The sequence below is a fragment of the Boleophthalmus pectinirostris genome, unplaced genomic scaffold (genome assembly GCF_026225935.1).
Source record: "Boleophthalmus pectinirostris isolate CB_2022bp ecotype Guang Dong unplaced genomic scaffold, ASM2622593v1 HiC_scaffold_12, whole genome shotgun sequence".
In the NCBI taxonomy this organism is placed as follows: domain Eukaryota; kingdom Metazoa; phylum Chordata; class Actinopteri; order Gobiiformes; family Gobiidae; genus Boleophthalmus; species Boleophthalmus pectinirostris.
In genome coordinates this window covers 32012246-32032022 of record NW_026571018.1, presented here as the reverse complement: position 1 = coordinate 32032022, position 19777 = coordinate 32012246, and the positions used below count along the sequence as shown (strand labels likewise).

Genomic DNA, 19777 nt, shown 5'->3' with positions numbered 1-19777 from the left:
GACCTATTAAACTGTAGCACCCAAAATCCTCAATTCTTCAGTTTGTTGCTTTGGTTTATTTATAGTAATACTAGTGATTTTGTTTTCTTTTTGCAAATGTCAGTGCAAATGAGTGTAATTGAAATGTGTCTGGGGAGTACGAGACATCACAATATCTATCGGTTTACGAAGGAGAGACGCTGTACTTGAAAGGCATCCGTGGTACTATTGTGAAAAAGGTAAAAGTCCTTTATTCATCCATCATGAACGGAAGTGATGGAGTTAGCAATCTGGGGGCCCTTGGTGAATTTGAGTTTGGGCCCACATTATAATGCTCTGTTTTGTTTTTTGTATATTGTCTGTTTTCCCCCATTCTCCTTGAGACATGCACATCTCTATTTGAATTAGGGTAGACTGGAAATTTATCTTATCTTATCTTAGTTAGGCGACCTACTAGATAACCAAGGGGGAATGCTTTAACAGTTAAAATATATTTGACAATCAGATACTATTTTGATGGTGTTTTCCTTTTTAAAAGTAAACTACTCTTATTTAATGCCATATTGAGAGAAAATCTAATTGCCCTGTGACCCCGGCCATTAGTGGCACTGACGCACTGAATTGGTTGGGGGGGCCCTCCAGGTTTGGGGGCCCTCGGCAGCCACCTATTGTTGCCTAATGGTCACCTCTGATGATTGTTGTGGTCATACCAGCTTGTCAAAGCCTGATCCCATCAGATCTCAGAAGTTAAGCAAGGCCGGGCCTGGGTAGTACATGGATGGGAGACCACTGTGAAAATCAGGTGCCACAGAGGGGTCGTTGTGTCCTTAGGCAAGGCACTTTACCCACATTGCCTAGTATGAAAGTGGTCTGTGTGTGAGTGATGGAGGTGGTCGGAGGGACGCACATTGACAGCCTCGCTTCTGTCAGTCTGCGCCAGGGCAGCTGTGGCTAAAATAGTAGCTTACCACCACCGGGTATAGAGTGAAGGATTAATGCTCTGTGAAGTGGCTTAGAGTGTCCAAAAAAGCTCTATATAAAACTGATGTATTATAATCTATGAACGGCCAACCCATTTCAGTAATACAAGTTCAACTGGTCCTTGCTATGACGTCATGCGGGGGGTGTTCTACATGTATGTGCATAGCGGAATATTCATCAGGTATATCAACAATTCAAAACTGATTTAAGCAGTACATTTTCAGGAGTCTGTGACCAATGCGAACCTTCATGGTCTCGTTTGGNAAGAATATTTGAGTAGATCGTTAAAATACTCTGGCAGTAGTACTGGTGTTTTGCCTCGTTAAACAGACTCATTATTTCAGCCTGCTTTATCCGGACTCTGTGACACCACGTCTAACGAGGTTGAGGGTTTAATTCCCTTATCCGGATTTGAGCAGGTCTGAGTCCTGAGCCTGAGTCCGGACTGACTCTGGAGGAGATAAGACAATTACACAGATTTACACGAGTGCGCTGCAGCCGCACTGTGGAACATTCCAACGCCATGTCTCCATGGAGACAGGCACATAGTGGACACCAGAAAAGTGTTAGTGCAACTTCAAAATATTCAGTGGATGTTTAAAGGCCCCAGTCTGATTTGTAGTCAGTAGTTTGCAGTGGTGCACAGTTCGTCGTCACTCACCTCCTGCATTCACAACATGACTTATTCACCACACTGACTTTTTTCTCTGACAATGTATTTGATCTGAATGTGTCTTGCTCTGGTACAGATGTGTTGTATAAGCAGCTCTTCCACTTTAATTCCACTATGTTCAGTTTGCTGTTAGCATGCTAGTTATGAACTTTACTGTCACAGTAAATCTTCACTCGAGTTGTGAAAAGTGTTTATGAACTATAGAAATAAGTGAGGAAGAACTTTGAACCACTGCAAACTGTATGAAATGAACTAGTTCTGTTTAAGAATAAAAATCAGGCACAGCACCTTTAAAGGTTTGGAGTGCCAAAGGGCACGGAGAGAGACAAGAAGCCCGAGCCACCGCCAACACAATCCCCCAAAATCTCCCAAAATCTCCCTTTCTCTGTCTCTCTCTCTTCCTCCCTTACTTTCTCTCTCCCTCTGTCTCTCTCAGTCAGTATCCAGACCTCCAACTGTGCAGCAGATAGAGTCTTCACGGAGAAATTTTCACTTTCAAATTCTTATTATATATATAAGTTCCCTGATTGACTAAATTCTATTGTGCAATTATTTCTACTTATGTGTGTTATTTATCAAATAAATGTGCACATTATGACTTACAAGGGCATAGACTTGTTCTGTGTTTACAGTGTTCAGTTCAGTGTTCAGTCTGTAGTCATTGCACACATTTTTGTTTATAATAAAAGTGGTGATATTTTATTTATTAACCTTTTAAATGATTTATTATTTTAACTTTCATGTTTGGTGTATTTGTTTTGTAAATAAAACAAATCGCACTGATAAATTCTGAATGACTGTTGATTCCCTGCAGGTGGGGCGGGTGGGGCGGGTGGGGTGGGTGGGGCGGGATGGTGGGGCATCACAAAGTATTTGTGCTTACAACTGCCCTGAATGAAGGAATGTTTAAAAAATACAGAGATCTCATTCTGGACTCGACAGGGAACATGTGACCTTCAGACCTTCATCCTTTTTATGGCTCATTTTATAATATTAAAATCCATAATGAACAGTTTTCATTAGACAAACACTGGCAAAAATATCCAGGGAATGTCACGATTTTCAACTTGCCCACTGATCCTGACAAACACAGAGGACAAATGTCCCTGCACACACTGTGTTCTGTGTATCAAGTACATACTTCTATTAACTTTTTATTTTTTTATGAACTATGTTCTAATGTCCTTTCCTCATCACACACAGACCTGGACTTGTGTTTTGTTTCACACGTTTAACACACAAACGCTGCACATTTAGGCTGAGTTCTTCTCTCACACAGAAAACACTCTGTTCCACCTTGTGATGTCATGATATTGCAGGAAGTGCTCCACTGTGTTTTTAAACTCCACACACCTTCACTAGAATCATTTGGATCCTTTCAGCCCTGGAATTTTCCATCTCTACTGAACGAAACGTAACAAGGTTTTCACTTGAAAACTATCACTTCATGACATCACAAGGTGGAACAGAACATTCCAAACTTTGGAGACTTAAACGTGTGAATGAAACAAAACACAGCTCCAGGTCTGTTTGTGATGATTTAACCACATTGCTGACATGACTTAATATAGAAGCTCTAACCACAAACATGCAGCTGATGTGAAAGACGGCACTTCCTGTGCAGAAATGTTGAAAAACCAATGAAACCACTTCAAAATATTTTGTTCTTTATTGTTTTTTTGGTTTTTTGTTTTGCCAAAAGCTATTTACTAAAAAACAAAAATCAACACTGCCACTTTAAAAGACGATAAATGTGCAATATTTTTGTGATTTTCATTTGCTGTGAGAATTTTGTACAACAGGAACAGAAGAGCAGAGGTGCAGAGGTCAAGAGGCCAAGAGGTCAAAGGTCGTGCGGTTTAAGACGGCGACACTGAGGACACTTCTGTCTTTGAGGTGGACACTTCTGAACTGTCCTCCACCTCCTTCCCAAACAACTGCATAATACAACAACGAAAACTGCAACACAAGAAGAGAAACAAAGCACGTTACATCAAGTGTTTGATTCAGAAACAACACAGGACAATGGGCATAACAAACAGGAGTAGGAGTAGAAGTAGAAGTAGTGGTGGTAGTAATAGTGGTAGTAGTAGTTACAGCAAGAGTATTAGTAGTAATAATAATAGGCGCAGCAGTAGTAGTAGTAGTAGTAGCAGTAGTAGTAGTAGTAGCAGTACAACCGGTACAAAACACAACCATGAAAACTTCGCAGAGACAATAACAATGCTGTAGTTCACCGGTATAATGGAAGCATAATGAATGGTGAATACATGGAACAATAGCATAATAACGAGAGCAGAGGAGAAGTCGTGGCAATCCAGGATCACTTCAGTCCTGTCTGTTTCATAAATGGTCTGTAAATGAGGCTCAATCATATAGTGACCTCAATAATATCTTTCTATAGATATGTATCGTGATTACAGATACATTGACCTATTAAACTGTAGCACCCAAAATCCTCAATTCTTCAGTTTGTTGCTTTGGTTTATTTATAGTAATACTAGTGATTTTGTTTTCTTTTTGCAAATGTCAGTGCAAATGAGTGTAATTGAAATGTGTCTGGGGAGTACGAGACATCACAATATCTATCGGTTTACGAAGGAGAGACGCTGTACTTGAAAGGCATCCGTGGTACTATTGTGAAAAAGGTAAAAGTCCTTTATTCATCCATCATGAACGGAAGTGATGGAGTTAGCAATCTGGGGGCCCTTGGTGAATTTGAGTTTGGGCCCACATTATAATGCTCTGTTTTGTTTTTTGTATATTGTCTGTTTTCCCCCATTCTCCTTGAGACATGCACATCTCTATTTGAATTAGGGTAGACTGGAAATTTATCTTATCTTATCTTAGTTAGGCGACCTACTAGATAACCAAGGGGGAATGCTTTAACAGTTAAAATATATTTGACAATCAGATACTATTTTGATGGTGTTTTCCTTTTTAAAAGTAAACTACTCTTATTTAATGCCATATTGAGAGAAAATCTAATTGCTCTGTGACCCCAGCCATTAGTGGCACTGACGAACTGAATTGGTTGGGGGGGCCCTCCAGGTTTGGGGACCCTCGGCAGCCACCTATTGTTGCCTAATGGTCACCTCTGATGATTGTTGTGGTCATACCAGCTTGTCAAAGCCTGATCCCATCAGATCTCAGAAGTTAAGCAAGGCCGGGCCTGGGTAGTACATGGATGGGAGACCACTGTGAAAATCAGGTGCCACAGAGGGGTCGTTGTGTCCTTAGGCAAGGCACTTTACCCACATTGCCTAGTATGAAAGTGGTCTTCTGTCAGTCTGCGCCAGGGCAGCTGTGGCTAAAATAGTAGCTTACCACCACCGGGTATAGAGTGAAGGATTAATGCTCTGTGAAGTGGCTTAGAGTGTCCAAAAAAGCTCTATATAAAACTGATGTATTATAATCTATGAACGGCCAACCCATTTCAGTAATACAAGTTCAACTGGTCCTTGCTATGACGTCATGCGGGGGGTGTTCTACATGTATGTGCATAGCGGAATATTCATCAGGTATATCAACAATTCAAAACTGATTTAAGCAGTACATTTTCAGGAGTCTGTGACCAATGCGAACCTTCATGGTCTCGTTTGGGTGTTTGATTTTGAACAAAAAAGGTGAGAGAGACTAACTGAAAAACTGTGACTATAATACTATTTGAGAGGAACTTGTTTAATATTAAAAGCATTTCACCTCTTGTAGTTCCAACTAAGTCAGGTCTTTCTGGTCAGATTGCGTTTAAATAAGGCTCAGATTAAAGTCTAACAAAGGTTCAGACAGAGCTGTGCCTATAGTTAGCATCACAGACCCAGTGAATGTTGATATCAGCTGCAAAGTTTCAGTATAAGGTTATATAAGGTACTGGTTGCTGATTAAAATTTCTCTTTCTAATTCTGCTCGCATTAATGTTGTAACCTTCATAGTGAGGCTTGTAAACACCCCATAATAACACATTTGCATTTGGAATCACTTACCCTTTTCTCCAAACACATGCATACACATATCCTGACACATTATTTATTGTCCTGACAGAATGCGCGTTAGTCCGACGTCTTAATGCTGTTTGAACATGGCCCTCGCAGCACACAGGAGCAGCAATGGTAGTCTGTCAAAAAGCCTGTATTTCAGCAGTGGGCCCGAAGGCAGAGGAGCACGCCGTGAATATGAAGCTAACTTTGGCATGTCTCTCCTCCAGTTATTTTACGTAAGCATCCCAAGTGAGGCTGCGGAGAGATTTGAAAGAGTTCAGTTCTTCCATGTCTCCTGGGCCTGTGATGAAATCTGAAGGGTGAGGTGGCTAAGAAACTTTCACTGCAGACTGTGGAGGCACACTTTTAGACACGTAATTTAGTTAGTATATTTATGTTCAGTTTATATTTATCCAGACATTAACCACAATTATTATTTAGTCCAATGTTCATTTGGTCGTCCAGTAATGTATTCTATTGTTTTTATATTTTACTTTTTAGTTCATTACTTTTTTTCTAGACAGTTTTGACTCTTCACTCGCAGTCTTCCTCTGTGCTGTGATGTTGCTGCTACTTGTTCAGTCAGCTGATTAATACAGGTTTTGGTGCTGTCTTCCTTCCGGTAGAGGCAGGATAACAGTAGCCAGGCTGGCGCCACCTACTGCCTCCGCACAAATTCATTTCTCTCCAGCGACTAGGTCAGGAATCAGAATACACTTTGCAAGAACCCCGGACGTTCTAGACCATGCACCGGCCAATCAGCGAAGAGCTGTGTGGTACAACACAACAGTAAACAAAGCGGTTGAGATGTAGATGAAGCCATACATTCTGTGTTGGCAATAATTCCTGAGATCGAGGATTTAAAGCCAGAACAAAGAGAATGTTTGGTGAATTTTATCAAGGGGAAAGACATTATTGTCCCTCTTTCTACGGGATTTGGCGCATTACATACATCACGACCCAACAGCAGCAATTAAATTAAATATAAAAATAAAAAAGTACCCACCTATCGTAAAGCAAATGAATCCACAGAGGTCAGATGGTTTCCACAAAGTGAAACCAGTTGATGAATCAGGCTAGGGTAACACCGGCATCTGCAGTCAACTTCTAGGACAGTATCCCAGATGTATTCCATGGGTGTGTTTCCACATTTCAATTGTCAGTTAGGCGACAATGTTTGTTGTCTTCTGTCCTAGTGTTTACTCTATCCCAGTCCATAGCCTGGTTCTTGACAAGAGAGATACTTTATTGATTCAGTTTTTGCTACAGCAACATTTACATTGTGCTTCTCAGTCGCTTTTTTGGCTCAGTCAAAGGTCTGAGTGCAGTTTAACATGAGGAGGTCAGGTAGGGTCAGCAGATCCTCTGGTAAAGCCAAAAGTGTCCCTCCTCTGTGTCCTGCAGCATCACAGCAGTGTCCAGGGAGAACAGAAAAGGCCTAATTTTTACTCCGCTCTGGTTTTTGGGTTAGTGATGAAATGGTTCATTGTCTGAAAGTATTTCCTCTGGAAGGACTTCTGCCACATTTGCTGCCTCAAAACGTGCCTACGAGCAGTTAAAACTGTTTGATATGTTTGGTATGAAAACAAACTAGACTTTGGTCTGAAAATATAATCTGTTAAGACAAGACTTGCTTAAACTTATACCTACCCACATTGTAGTCCAATGAGATTCAGTTAATCTTCCAATAATTTATGTTATTAGGTTCTTTTTTCAGACCAAGTGTTTGTTTTCATATCTGGATTAAATCGAAATACAGAAACGTGACACATTTGGGATACTGTCCTGAGGAAGTCGGACAGCAGATGGTGCTGTCATCCTGCCTCCACCAGTAGAATGACAGCGCCAAAACCTGTATAAATCAGCTGACCGAAAATGTCACAGTAACATCACGTGACCACTCTGAGGAAGACCACTAGTGAGCAGTCTGTCAGGTATGAAAACAAACTCTTGATCTGATAAAATAACCTAATAACATATAGCCACATTATAATTTTTCAACCAAGATACTGTCACCTTATGAGGAGTTGATCTTAGGGGTGTTAGGTGTTCCCGTGAAGTGACTGTGTGCAATGATTTCAAATAGGCTTATTCATATTTGCAGGCTTTAAAAATCAGATTTTAAACAAATATTATCAGAAGTGGCAGTACGAGAAATACTGCAGAAGCAAAGCCCAGAACGCTGCAGCTGTTTTAATCAGGCCCAAAGTGAAGTGGCTCAGAGCTGAGATAAAGGTCATGCTGCAAATGAGGCCATGTTATTACTGCTGACCCGGCAACCGTCAGGAAACTGCGGACCATGAAGCAGGCTTTTTCTATCATATGCACTGCAAATACTGGATCTCCCGCTTCACTTTAAATAACTTGAATTCGCAATGCAATTATCAGATGGTAGGAAATGCTCAGTTCAAGTCATTTTAAAGGTGTATCGTGTAACTTTTTGGTTGGGCGTCCATCAGCTTCTTGTTTCTATGGATATGTCATTGCTCTGCCTGGAATGTTCCACAGTATGACATTAAACAGCTCTACTTTACATTTATTCAATTCTGAGTGGTTTTATACCTCAAAAATACCTAGAAAATCAGGCATTTTGACTGTGAGCGGCATTGCCTCTTCACAGATCTGACCTCTAACTTGGTCTGGTTTGGTCTCCATGAAGACAGAAACGTTTAATGCCATATTGTGAAACATTCCAGACAAACCAATAACATCTCCATGAAGAAAAGTATTCAACGGACTCTCCACCAGAAATGTTACACAACCCACCTTTTAAGTAGTAAATATTGGACATCAATTCCTGTTTTATTAGACTGAGGTTTGTTCCGAATAGGTCAGATCTTTTACTTTTGGAGCATGTCATGAGGTCAACCTTAAGAGTCCTAGGCAAATAGGAGAAAGAGCTTCACGTTACATTTATATGATGACGGTCTGAACAGAAGACATAAAAGTGGCATCAGGTCTTCACTTTTTATTCCGTATTTAGATTAGTGTTTTCTGCCTGCACACGGTGACGCAAAAGTGTGTGAAATTAGATTTGATTAGATTAGATGCCAGGCAGCATTCACTTAAAGTAACAAGGGCATCTTTGGACATATGGAAGTTTTCACGCCAGGCATTTTCATCAGCTTCTCCTTTAACAAAGTTGTCCCACCATCGACTGGTTCTTCAGGTCTCGTCCGTATCCATCTGGCTCGCCTGCGACCAACTGGTGCATCCAGAATTTGACACAGATCCTTCTCTGTTCACTAATAGTATCTCTGCATATTCTGTACATTTGCTGGGAGCCTCCTTTATTTATTAGATCTGCCGAGAGCAACTTAAAGGTCTGACGCATGGAAACGATCTGACATGTTTGTTTCTGTGTACTGTATTTATGTGACTTAAACGTGTACACGACGTGAGCAGATCTGACCAGAGTTTTGTGTCTTGGTCAGTCTAGATGGAAACACTATGGCGGAGTGTATTCAACTTTTCCACTCTGGAGGCGGACTCAGATTTTTGTTTTTTTAAGCCCCCCAAATGCTGTCACCGTCTAAACCAAAGGCACTTTCGATAAAATATTTAGTCATTTTCACCCACAAGCATTCTCGTGTAAACAGGCCCTCAGCTACGTTCAGCTGTTTAATAAAAAACTACAACACGCACAAAACGGACTACAACAAGCACTCCTCATTCTTCTCTATTGTGCTGATTTAATTTCAAATGCCCTGTGTTTACACATGACAGACGATGCTGCTGCTATCAAGGGAGACGGTGACGCGCATCCAGTTCGGGCTTTAGGAGCCAGGAGTTTTGGGGCCAAATTGACGAAATCAGAACAAGCCTCATACAAGATTGGATCTGTCCTGGGGTTGTCTGTTGGGTTTTAAGCAATAACATCTCAAAATCTAAAACTCTAAGTGAGCTTATGAGGAGGAAAATCCATTATGTCAATTTGGCATCATTTGTCTTTCTTAAGCAATCCTAAATGATCTATGAGAAAATATGCTTAACAAAACTTCAAACCAATTTCGCTGTTTTTGTTTAGTTTTTGGAGAGTTGAGTCTTAAACAAATTTCCAAAATGCATTTCGCTCAAAGTCATCTTCATTTAGAGGAGCTGTTAGTGACAACAGCCAATTTATCTGGGCTCACGAACAGTCCTTGAGAGGAGTCACATTCTTCATTATAAAGCCATTTGTTAAAAAATTGAAGAATGCGTTTCCCCGACCCCCCGCGGTGCTCGCTAATGTTGGATCTTCATTCTCATTTAGGCCCCTGTCATCTGGGACTCAAGCTGGGAGCGGCCATGTTCAAGCACTCAGGAGTCACCAGAAGGTTAGCAGCAGCCTATCAGTCCATAATAACTTTCCCCGTCCCTCCCTATACATCCCCCATACAACATCTTAATGACTTTGTGCCTTTAAGCAGTGGATAATAAATCAACAGTATCCCAACATGTCACCGCGGCTGGAGAGAAGTGAAGTGAACGCGTCCACCAACACAGTGTTCCAGAGATCTCAGAGACCTTCAGGGGAGCCTGCTAACACGGGTTTGTTAAAGAAAGTTACAGGAACGAACTTGAAAGTAGGCTTCAAATGGGCATGTTCTGAATTCTAATGTGAAAGACACCAACACTTGAGAAATGGGTCACTGTGATGTCTTCATATATTGAATAGATTTGTGTAAAAGAAATATGATGGGTTATGCTGGACATACACTGTGATATTTTTCATTGTTTCACTCAGCCCCAGCTTAACTGCATGACAAAATCGCAGGGTTTAAAAGTTCACAGCTCACGATTCATGTTCTCACACTATAGGCGAGTTTCAGCTGATGTCATTGTTATTAAAAGCCCGCGTTGCATGCTGGGAAATATTTTGGTCGGAGGCAAGAAACACGATAGCGGTCAAACACAGTCACACACAACCTCGCGTATTTATCCCTGATAATGGTAAATTCCTGCTGCATTATCGGATGCACAAATAGAAGCATGGAAGAAGGAAAATGTCTTTTTCGTATTCTGAGTGAAAAGAACCGCTAACAGTGAATTAAATGTCTTTCAAACATTCGCAGAGCAAATGTAGAAGATCCTAGCAAACCGTGGACTCCAACAAGTTCAACAACGCATCGAGACTCTTGGAGGCTTTCATCTTTTCTGCTGTGAATGGCCCAGAAGTTCCCACCAAGTCATTGTGGATATCGCCGAAGTGAATATTTGGCCAGGTACTTGGCAATTCTGACCAGAAATTTGGTTTGGTCCAGGCTTTGTAGGGGTTAAAAAGGGTGATTTGGCGTCCATCGATGCTTATGACCAATTTCTGGTCGAATCATCTTCGGTCCTCTGCTGTTAGAGTGGATAAATAACCGGGATCAATACCCTTTACGTGCTTTCTCACTCTGTCTGTCATGTTGATTTAGTGTTTCTTGCCGCCGACCAAATTAATTCCCAGCATGCAACGCGCGCTTTTGTCAACAATGAAACTCACCTATACGATCTGATGCCCGGATGCGAGAGGTGACAGGATTTCAAAGAGGTTTGATATTCTTGCGACCTACAATTGCTGATCGAGAGCTGGTTGTGAGGGATTAATAGGTTCTCGTTACCCCATGTTTACTACACAAAGCACAATTAAGCCAAAAGTCGGGCCAATCGCAAAAGCAATCACATAAGTAAAAAATCGGCTCAAAAAGGGCCAGTAATAATGAACATTCCACTTCAAGTTACATAGTGCACATTTAATATTACACATCTTATACAACGCAAAATTGACTGTTGTGAGTTAATTGGGAGCGTTAAGTCATGTTATAATGTTGTTATCTCCTCAAAAACACATTTGGTGTTGTGCTTTGTTTCATTTACACTTTTGAGTAACCCTTTAAAATGAGTGAATAAAAATGTATCTACATTTCCAAAGCTCAAAATCCTGTATCACCACATGTTTTCTGTTTGAGAGGAGATCTCAGCCTAAATATGCAGGGTTTGTGTATTAAACATGTGTGAATTCAATAAAACAGGTATGTTTGTGATGAAGAAACATTAGTCATATTAAAGGGCCCATTTTACTCTATTTTCTAAACATAACATTAATTCTTCCTTGAGTTTTTCTGTCCCAATAGGATTTGAATACAGTAGTTGGGCATCCTGTAGATTAAAAATGACCACCACCTGTCCTGTGCCTGTGTTCCACTATATACTGTACATGTACCATATGTTTGAAGTAATTATAGTAAATGTTGCATGGTAACAATACATAAAAAAAAAAAAAAGTAAAATAAAGCTGCCCATAACTGGTCCATAAAATATCAAGACAAGCTTTCTTGACCATATTTTAAACTCCTCTTCATAATTTACCTCTTTTTACTATTGTGGTGTGCATAAAATATTTCTTGTATTTTGTACTTAAAGACGACTATTGAGCTTGAGCCTGCATTATACACCTGTGGATCATTATGTTAGAATTTGCAAATTGTGAGATTCATTCATAAAAGAAACAAGTCCATTCTTCCACATTAGAAAACTGTGGTACCCAAACATCAAACTCATTACAACAAAGATCTGGCAACTGCGCTGGATATTTGTAGATCAGCAGTTCAATGAGGTTCATTTGGTCTTCTGATAATGTTATTAGGTTCTGTTTTTCAGACTGCAGATGGCACTGTCATCTTTCCTCCACCATTAGGACAAGACAGCGCCAAAACCTGTATAAATCAGCTGAACGGACACGTCACAGCAACATCACGTGATACTGAGGAAGAGCACTAGTGAGCAGTCCAAACTTTCCTGAAAAAGAATACATGCAAATGAGTAGCTGATTTAAAAATTAAAAATAAAAATTTGTGCAAAAATGTCACACATACAGTATCGCTAACTAAGAAAATAAAATTGGAGAACAAAGTTAGTAGAGAGCAATATGGTGTCTTGAAAATAAGTGGTTTAAGATTGCTCAGACATGCATGAATCTCTCCAAATACAATCTCAAGAGGGTAACTGAGGAGAGGAAACAATGATAACATGGTTAAAAGCTCTGGAAAGTCGACTTGTGCAGAATAGGTCAGCTTTAACTCTTGACCAAAACAACATGAGCGTCCCACTGTCTCCATAGTAACCCTGACACAAACCACATTTTATTAAAGCATCCTGAGCAGTCGTCTGGTCTCTAATGGGCCTCACACTCCACTGTATACGAGCCTTGTATCTTTACCCTAATAGAGACTTTATTGTCACTGTGGTGGGAACAGCTTGAGGCTCGGCTATAGCACTGACATCCAGCCAATTACACTGTTTATGAGAGCAATTAATTCAATGTGGACTGTGTGACGTGTGGTTTGAAGCGTATCTCCACCACAGTGTGCAGCAGAGGGAAGTCAGATGTTATGCAGTTGTCAGGGGGTCAGTGGAGTGGGGAAACGGTGTATAACTAACAGTGTAAACACACATTCAAATGCGTGTGTTATTTTGAAGGTGGTTTGAGCTTGGTACTGTTAAAACAAAGTAATTAAAGCGTTTGTGTTAACTGGTATCCGTGTTATGTTAGAACCAGATCACAACGTAACTTGAGTTGTGTTTTGTTTGATTCACACTTAAGCCAGACTCGGGATGATGGTCGACAGAAGCTCAGTTGGTAGAGCGTTGGTCCACTGATCTGACGGTTGGCAGTTTGAATCCTTCTCTCAACACAAACATCACTGGTTGAGCGGTCAAATCCTCTGACCCACAGGTTGGCTGGTGTGATTCCCAAAAACTTAGCTTTTGAATGAAATCTTATACTTTTTCTTGTTTCTATTGCACACATTTTATTATATTTATTCATTTTAGGCATATTTTAGGATTTCCAGTGTTTCCTCTGTAGGGGCCCTCTGCATCAGGAGCAGAGGTCGGCTGCAGCTGCTAGGTGTGTCATGTGGGCTCCTGGTGGAGGGACGGTGCTTGGGCCTCTGGTGCCTGGTCCTCATCTCTACCCTGGGCCCTCTGGTGGTTCCTGGTGGTGGTGGATGACTCTCTGCTCCCGGTGTAGACAGCTCCTCTGATGGTGCTCTCTCAACTGGTTCGCCTGTATTCAGCCTCACATTTTACTATAGGTAGTGTATTATGTATTTTAGCATGTTAGTGTGTGAGTGTGTGTGTGCGTGCGTGTGTGCGTGTGTGTGTCTGGGTTGTTTGGTTGTGTGGAGTCGGGCAACTATGGGGTTGGGTTGGTGGGTGGGTGGAAGGAAATGTGGAATTGTTTTTAATCTTGGTAAAGCACTTTGTGTTACATTTTTGTATGAAAAGCGCTTTATAAATAAAGTTTGATTGATTGATTGATATGTGTCCTTGGGCAAGACATTTAGGCAACTTTTATATTATGACGGTCTGAACAGAAGACGCAAAAGTGGAGTCGCATTTTCAGTGAAGTATGTAACGTAAACGCGTACGCAACATGGGCAGATCTGACCAGTGTTTTGCGTCTTGGCCAGTGTAGACAGAAACGCTATGACAGAGCATATTCAGCTTGTCCACTCTGGAGGATGGTTTCAGATTTTTGCATTTTTAAGCCTCAAAAACGCTGTCACTGTCTAAATGAAAGGCACTTCTGATGTCATTTTAACCCAATGTTATTTTAAACCTCAAGCATTCCCATGTAATCAGACCCTTAACGTACATCACCCTGTGTGTCTGCATACACTGGTGTAGGAATATGTGTGGTTCCTTGTTATAAAGAGTGTTGAGTGCCTTGAAGGTGGAAAAGCGCTATATAAAAATGTGACCATTTACTATTTACCATGATTTAAAGGTCCTATATTACACAGAACTGACTCTTGTGAGGTTACATCTCGTCAAAAACATACCTGGAGTTGTGTTTTGTTTCCCTCACACCTGTTTTAGTAATCCAGTAATATCAGTATGTCTACATCTCCAAAGCTCAAAATGCTCTGTTCCACCTTGTCATGAAGAGATAATAAAATAATGAAATAATCCAAATGATTCTAGTGAAGGTGCATGGAGTTTAAAAACGCAGGGGAACCACCTTGTGATGTCGTGTTACCTCATGACGTCACAAGGAGTGTTTTCAGTCTGTAAGATGAACTCTAGCGTAAATTAGCAGTTTGTGTGTTAAACATGTGTGAATGATACAACACACAACTCCAGGTCTGTTTGTGATGAGGAAACATTGTAACATACATCAGTAAATAGTGGAATATGGGCCCTTTAAAGTTACCATCAATAAGTAGATTTGCCGACCTGCCCTTGTTGTATTCTCACATATCACCGCTAGATGCTGTCTACATTACTGCTGTCTGTAGTGCGCCGACTTTGACCTGATAGAAGAAAACCAAAGGGCACAGAACTCAACAAAAGGTCAGGGCCGTTTCTCAATCCCCATACTTGTGCAGACTTGTGCTTGTGGACTTGTCATGGGTAATGTTTAGTTTTATTTGGTAGTTTAAAATGAACTATTAGCTTTTATTATATTGAGCAACAACATGAACTTTATTTCCTATGACGTCATCAAGTCCACTCGTCCCAAAAGTGGAGAGAGCCAAGTGTGTGCTCCTGAACTCCTCAAGGACATTCTCTGAGTCTGCACCGTGGTTCTGTTAAAATAACTGGACTGGGGGAACAGGTTTCACATCTGCCATCTACCGGTGAAAAAATGTCATATAAACATACAGATGGTTACCCAGGCACCTATGCCTCCTTTCATTTCTCTCCAGCGACTAGGTGAGGAATCAGAATACATTAGACGGTTTGCAAGAATTCCAGAAGTTGTAGACCGAGAGCTGTGAAACCATGACGTCAAATTGAAGCACCTGTCTGGGTCCCTTTTGTGGCACAGCACAACAGTAAACAAAGCGGTCGAGATGGATGTAGACGAAGACAGACATTCTGTGTAAAATACTTGATTCCCAAGATCGAGGATTTAAAGCCAGAACAAAGACAATGTTTGGTGAATTTTATCAAGGGGAAAGATGTTATTGCTCTTCTTCCTACGGGATTTGGGAAAAGCTTAATATACCAGTTAGCTCCCTTAGACATTACATAAGTCACAACCAAATAGCAGTGATTGGTTAAATTTAAAAAAGTACCTGCCTACCATCGCACAAACGAACCCTAAACCAGACTGTTTCCACAAAGTGAAACTGGCTGATGAATCAGGCTAACAGATGGTAGCTTTAAATGCTCAAATCCTCTGTATTGCACTATAAGTGTCATTATTCTTTTTACTTAACTTAATAAAAAAAACTTTTTCATGACTCCAGATGCAATCCAAGAATATACAGCGGTAGGTCTGGGACCAGTGGTATAGTGTACACTTTTCTTAGCTTTTTAAATGTATAGTAAAATAAGTCAGCTAAGGTGAGGTTGTTGCTCTTTTTGAAATGCCACAAAAGCAGCCTGTCAGGAGCAGTCAGCTACAGCATTACTGTGCCAGGAAACCCAGAGCTAAAGACTAAGAAATACCAAGACAAACAGCCCATGCTTGTTAAACTCAGACTGTATAAATAAGTAGACTAAAGGAGTGTTAGAGTTCAGTCAAATGAAGCTTACTGAGGCTGGCAGTTATGGGACAAATTTGGAGTGGATTCATATTAGAAATAGAAGTGGATTTTTTATATTTTTTTGTTTGTTTTTTGTTTTTTGTTTATTGGAGCAACATTTAGCTAGTCTTACAGTGGTCCACACTTTATAATAAAAAATATTTTTACTTATCAATCCTATTCAAAATTATAGTGGAGTAGAAAGTAGTGTTGTAATCAAGGCCGCACTAATCGAGACCAAGACCAGTCCGAGACCACAGGGTCCTGAGACCAAGACAAGACCAAGACCTCTGAGGGTCGAGACCGAGACAAGACCGAGATTTTTAAAGGTCAAGACTGAGACAAGACCAAGACCACAGCCTATTGAGACCAAATCAAGACCATCTTTGTCATTTCCTACAATTATTTGTAGTTTACAGTTACTTTTGGCACATATATATCAGTAGTTTTATAAATCTATCTCCATTTGATCTGGTTAATGTTCATTTAGGTTCCTTTTTGGACCCTCACCCACAGTTTGACAACCCCTTCTTTAATCTGATTTCCACTAGCACTTTACAGAAAACTGCTTCAAAGTGAATCAAGTGAGTTTTTTCAAGTTCGTAACATTTACAGTTACATTCTCTTATTGGTTTTGCAGTGACATTTAGCCTCTGCACATTTACCGGCCATAATGAAATATGATCGCACCCATCGAGCATCAGACCTCGAGTCCGAGACAAGGCTGAGACCTTCCGAGCGCCATCAGAGACCGAGTCCATCTGCACTTGAGGCCAGTCTCGAGACCAAGACTTTTGACACTAGTAGAAAGTACAGATACCTGCTCTCAGATGAAGTGAAGTAAAAGTTAAAAGTGTCCACTTTAAAATAAACTTAAATAAAAGGTATCTGTACTTTACTTAGGTACACTACTTTCACTTCATTACATTCCACTACTGCCTGGTTTAATAATACAAATTGCATAACACTTCCTCAATATTTAATAATACAAGATGGTTTTGTCTTTTTCTCACAGGCACCGTAGACTTTTCTGGGTCTCATGCGAAATATTTTCCATCTCTACAAACGTGCATTTTTAGGACTGACGGCTGATATGTTTTCTTTTTATTAGCATTCAGTGATTACCCCACCGGTCGGCTCCCGCACTGTGTAATAGAACCTTCTATACGGTTCACCTCATAGGCCCAGAGCATCCATTTGCCCAGATAGCTCTGATATTGTGTTGTACGAACTGAATATATTTGGACTACAATGGAAACGTACGGGCAATGCATCTCTCAAATAAAATCTCCCCTATAGAGATTTTCATGGAATTGGTTTTATTAGTATTTATGCATGTATTTTTGATGTTGTCATACATCACCGATACCTTAAAACAATCAGCTAAATGTGTAAAGAAATTGTATATGCAGCCTGTAGGATTCCATCTACATCACAAACAGACCTGGAGTTGTGTTTTGTTTCATTCACACAAAAACCCTGCATATTTTATTTTCTCTATTGAACTGAAGGCAAAAAACTTTAAAACTACTGCTTCATGACATCACAAGGTGGAACATTTTGAGCTTTGGGGATTCAGACTAATAATAAAGGGTTACTCAGGCATGTGTTAATAAAACAAAACACAACTCCAGGTCTGTTTTTGATGAGGTAATAACATTCTAACATGGCTAAATGCTCACAAGAGTAAATGTTTTGTACCGTATTTTTCGAACTATTAGGTGCACTTAAATTCCTTTAATTTTCTCAAAAATCGACAGTGCTCCTTTATAATCCGGTGCACCTAATGTATTAATTCTGGTTTTGCTTACTGACCTCAAACCGATTTTATGTGGTACACGGCACTCAAAAATCTGTCAAAATGTTTAGTATGACTTGGTAAACTATGAAGCCGCACCACTTGATGGAATGTCGGAGCATTACAGCTACAAGGGCAAGTATAGTTCTGCGTTGGCATTTATGACATAAATGAAATGCTACAGAGAATATATGTCCTTTCATATAAACGGTCTGTGCGTATGACCTGCAGATTTATAATCTCTGAAAAGTTTCACATGAACCATCTTTAACATGATAGAAGCACAGAACAAACTCACCATCAGCAGCACATCCTCTGTCGCAGAAAGAACACACACATTCCACTGAGTCGCGTCCTTTAGTCCGACAGAAGCTGACCACATCAGCGCACAAGGAGCGAGCAGTTTTTTTCAGTGCTTATAGTTTATGCAAATGAGTCATGTGGTTTTAAGTTTGGTTTCTGTAAAACGTAAACAAATGTGCTCAAAGCTGCATTAAACACATTATTATTACTCATTGAATATTTGAGTCATCCTCATATGAAATAAAAAAACAAACTTAAGTTATCCACCCGCATTTACATTTACACTATAGATTCACCAAGACAGGGAGGCAACACCGGCAACATCAATTAAGTCATGAGGATCAGTCTCAAGTGTCGTCCGTTTGTTTCGCTCAATGCGCCTTGAAATCCAGTGCACCTTATAGGCCGAAAAACCTATTATAACCTATTAAAACCTTTTATAGCTAGAGTTTGTGTTCTCCTTTTATATTCTGAGAGTGTGTTTGATATATTCACCTATAGTCCAGCAATTCAAGAAGTTCATCTATAGCTTTTTTGTTTATTTTTTTTAACCATTCTATTTTATTTATGTTATAACTCTATGAACACACTGTGGATGGTGGATGATCACAATGTGTAGTGAAAAAGAATGGACTTTAGTAGGACTATGGGACATTTTTCAGACTCCAGTATTACAGGGTGGATTTGGAAGATTTAGATATGAAACTTATTTTCTATATTGGCTCAGAAAAAGTTGTTGCCTGGCTAATGGTGATATTGGCAGGACAAGAAGCTGGCAGTCCTTGACCTAATATTAAAAACTGGTCCAAAAACATCTTCTCTGGAATACAGGTGTGACCCAAGGTACTCTTAAGAAATAAAGTACTAATGCTAAAAACTATTTGAAATACCTAGGACACACAGATCAGACAGATGTGAGATGTGTAATTAAAATGCATTAAAGGGATAAATGAGCAAGTAAAAATGTAAAATGATTTGTTACTATATAAAACCAGGCTTTGATAAAACTATAAAATGGCCAATGTTTATTCAAATACAATATCATAAATGCAGTGTTTAGAAAAGCTTGCAGCCCCTGGGCAAAGTAAACACGGATTTGAAAGTGAAATGAATATTAGAAAGAAACAACAAAGACGACCTAGCGTGAACAATGAATGCATTTTGTTAATGTTTACTTATTCAAATACTTTTGAGTCCAATTAAAAGCTGCTCAGCTGATGTAAAATCAATTCACTTTGTGGGTGTTACTTGAACATATACACGTGTGTTCAGGTTAAATTCCAAGTACTTGGATACTCAAACTTCCACTGACAGACTCAACTGACATAAAAACCTGTTTATTTTGAGTTTTTGTTAGAGAAATACCAAACACTCAAAACCGTGATTTGTTGTTGTTGTTGATTTGTTGAGGGTAAGGGAAGTGTTTGGAGGTGCTTTACTGTTTGCGGTGCCAGGACCCCCTCCTCTGCTCCTCCATGTAGAGTTTGTTCAGCCTGATACCCTGCTCTTCCAGAGCTTTCTCCAGAGCCAGAGCTTTTGTATGAAGTAACCCAACACCTGACAC

General features: G+C 40.1%; 2 pseudogenes; both read left to right on the top strand.

Annotated features, from left to right (window-relative positions):
• The first annotated feature begins 675 nt into the window (after window positions 1-675).
• LOC129407558 (5S ribosomal RNA) lies at window positions 676-793 on the top strand (annotated as a pseudogene).
• Window positions 794-4738: 3945 nt separating this feature from the next.
• Window positions 4739-4856, top strand: LOC129407547 (5S ribosomal RNA; annotated as a pseudogene).
• Window positions 4857-19777: the final 14921 nt, after the last annotated feature.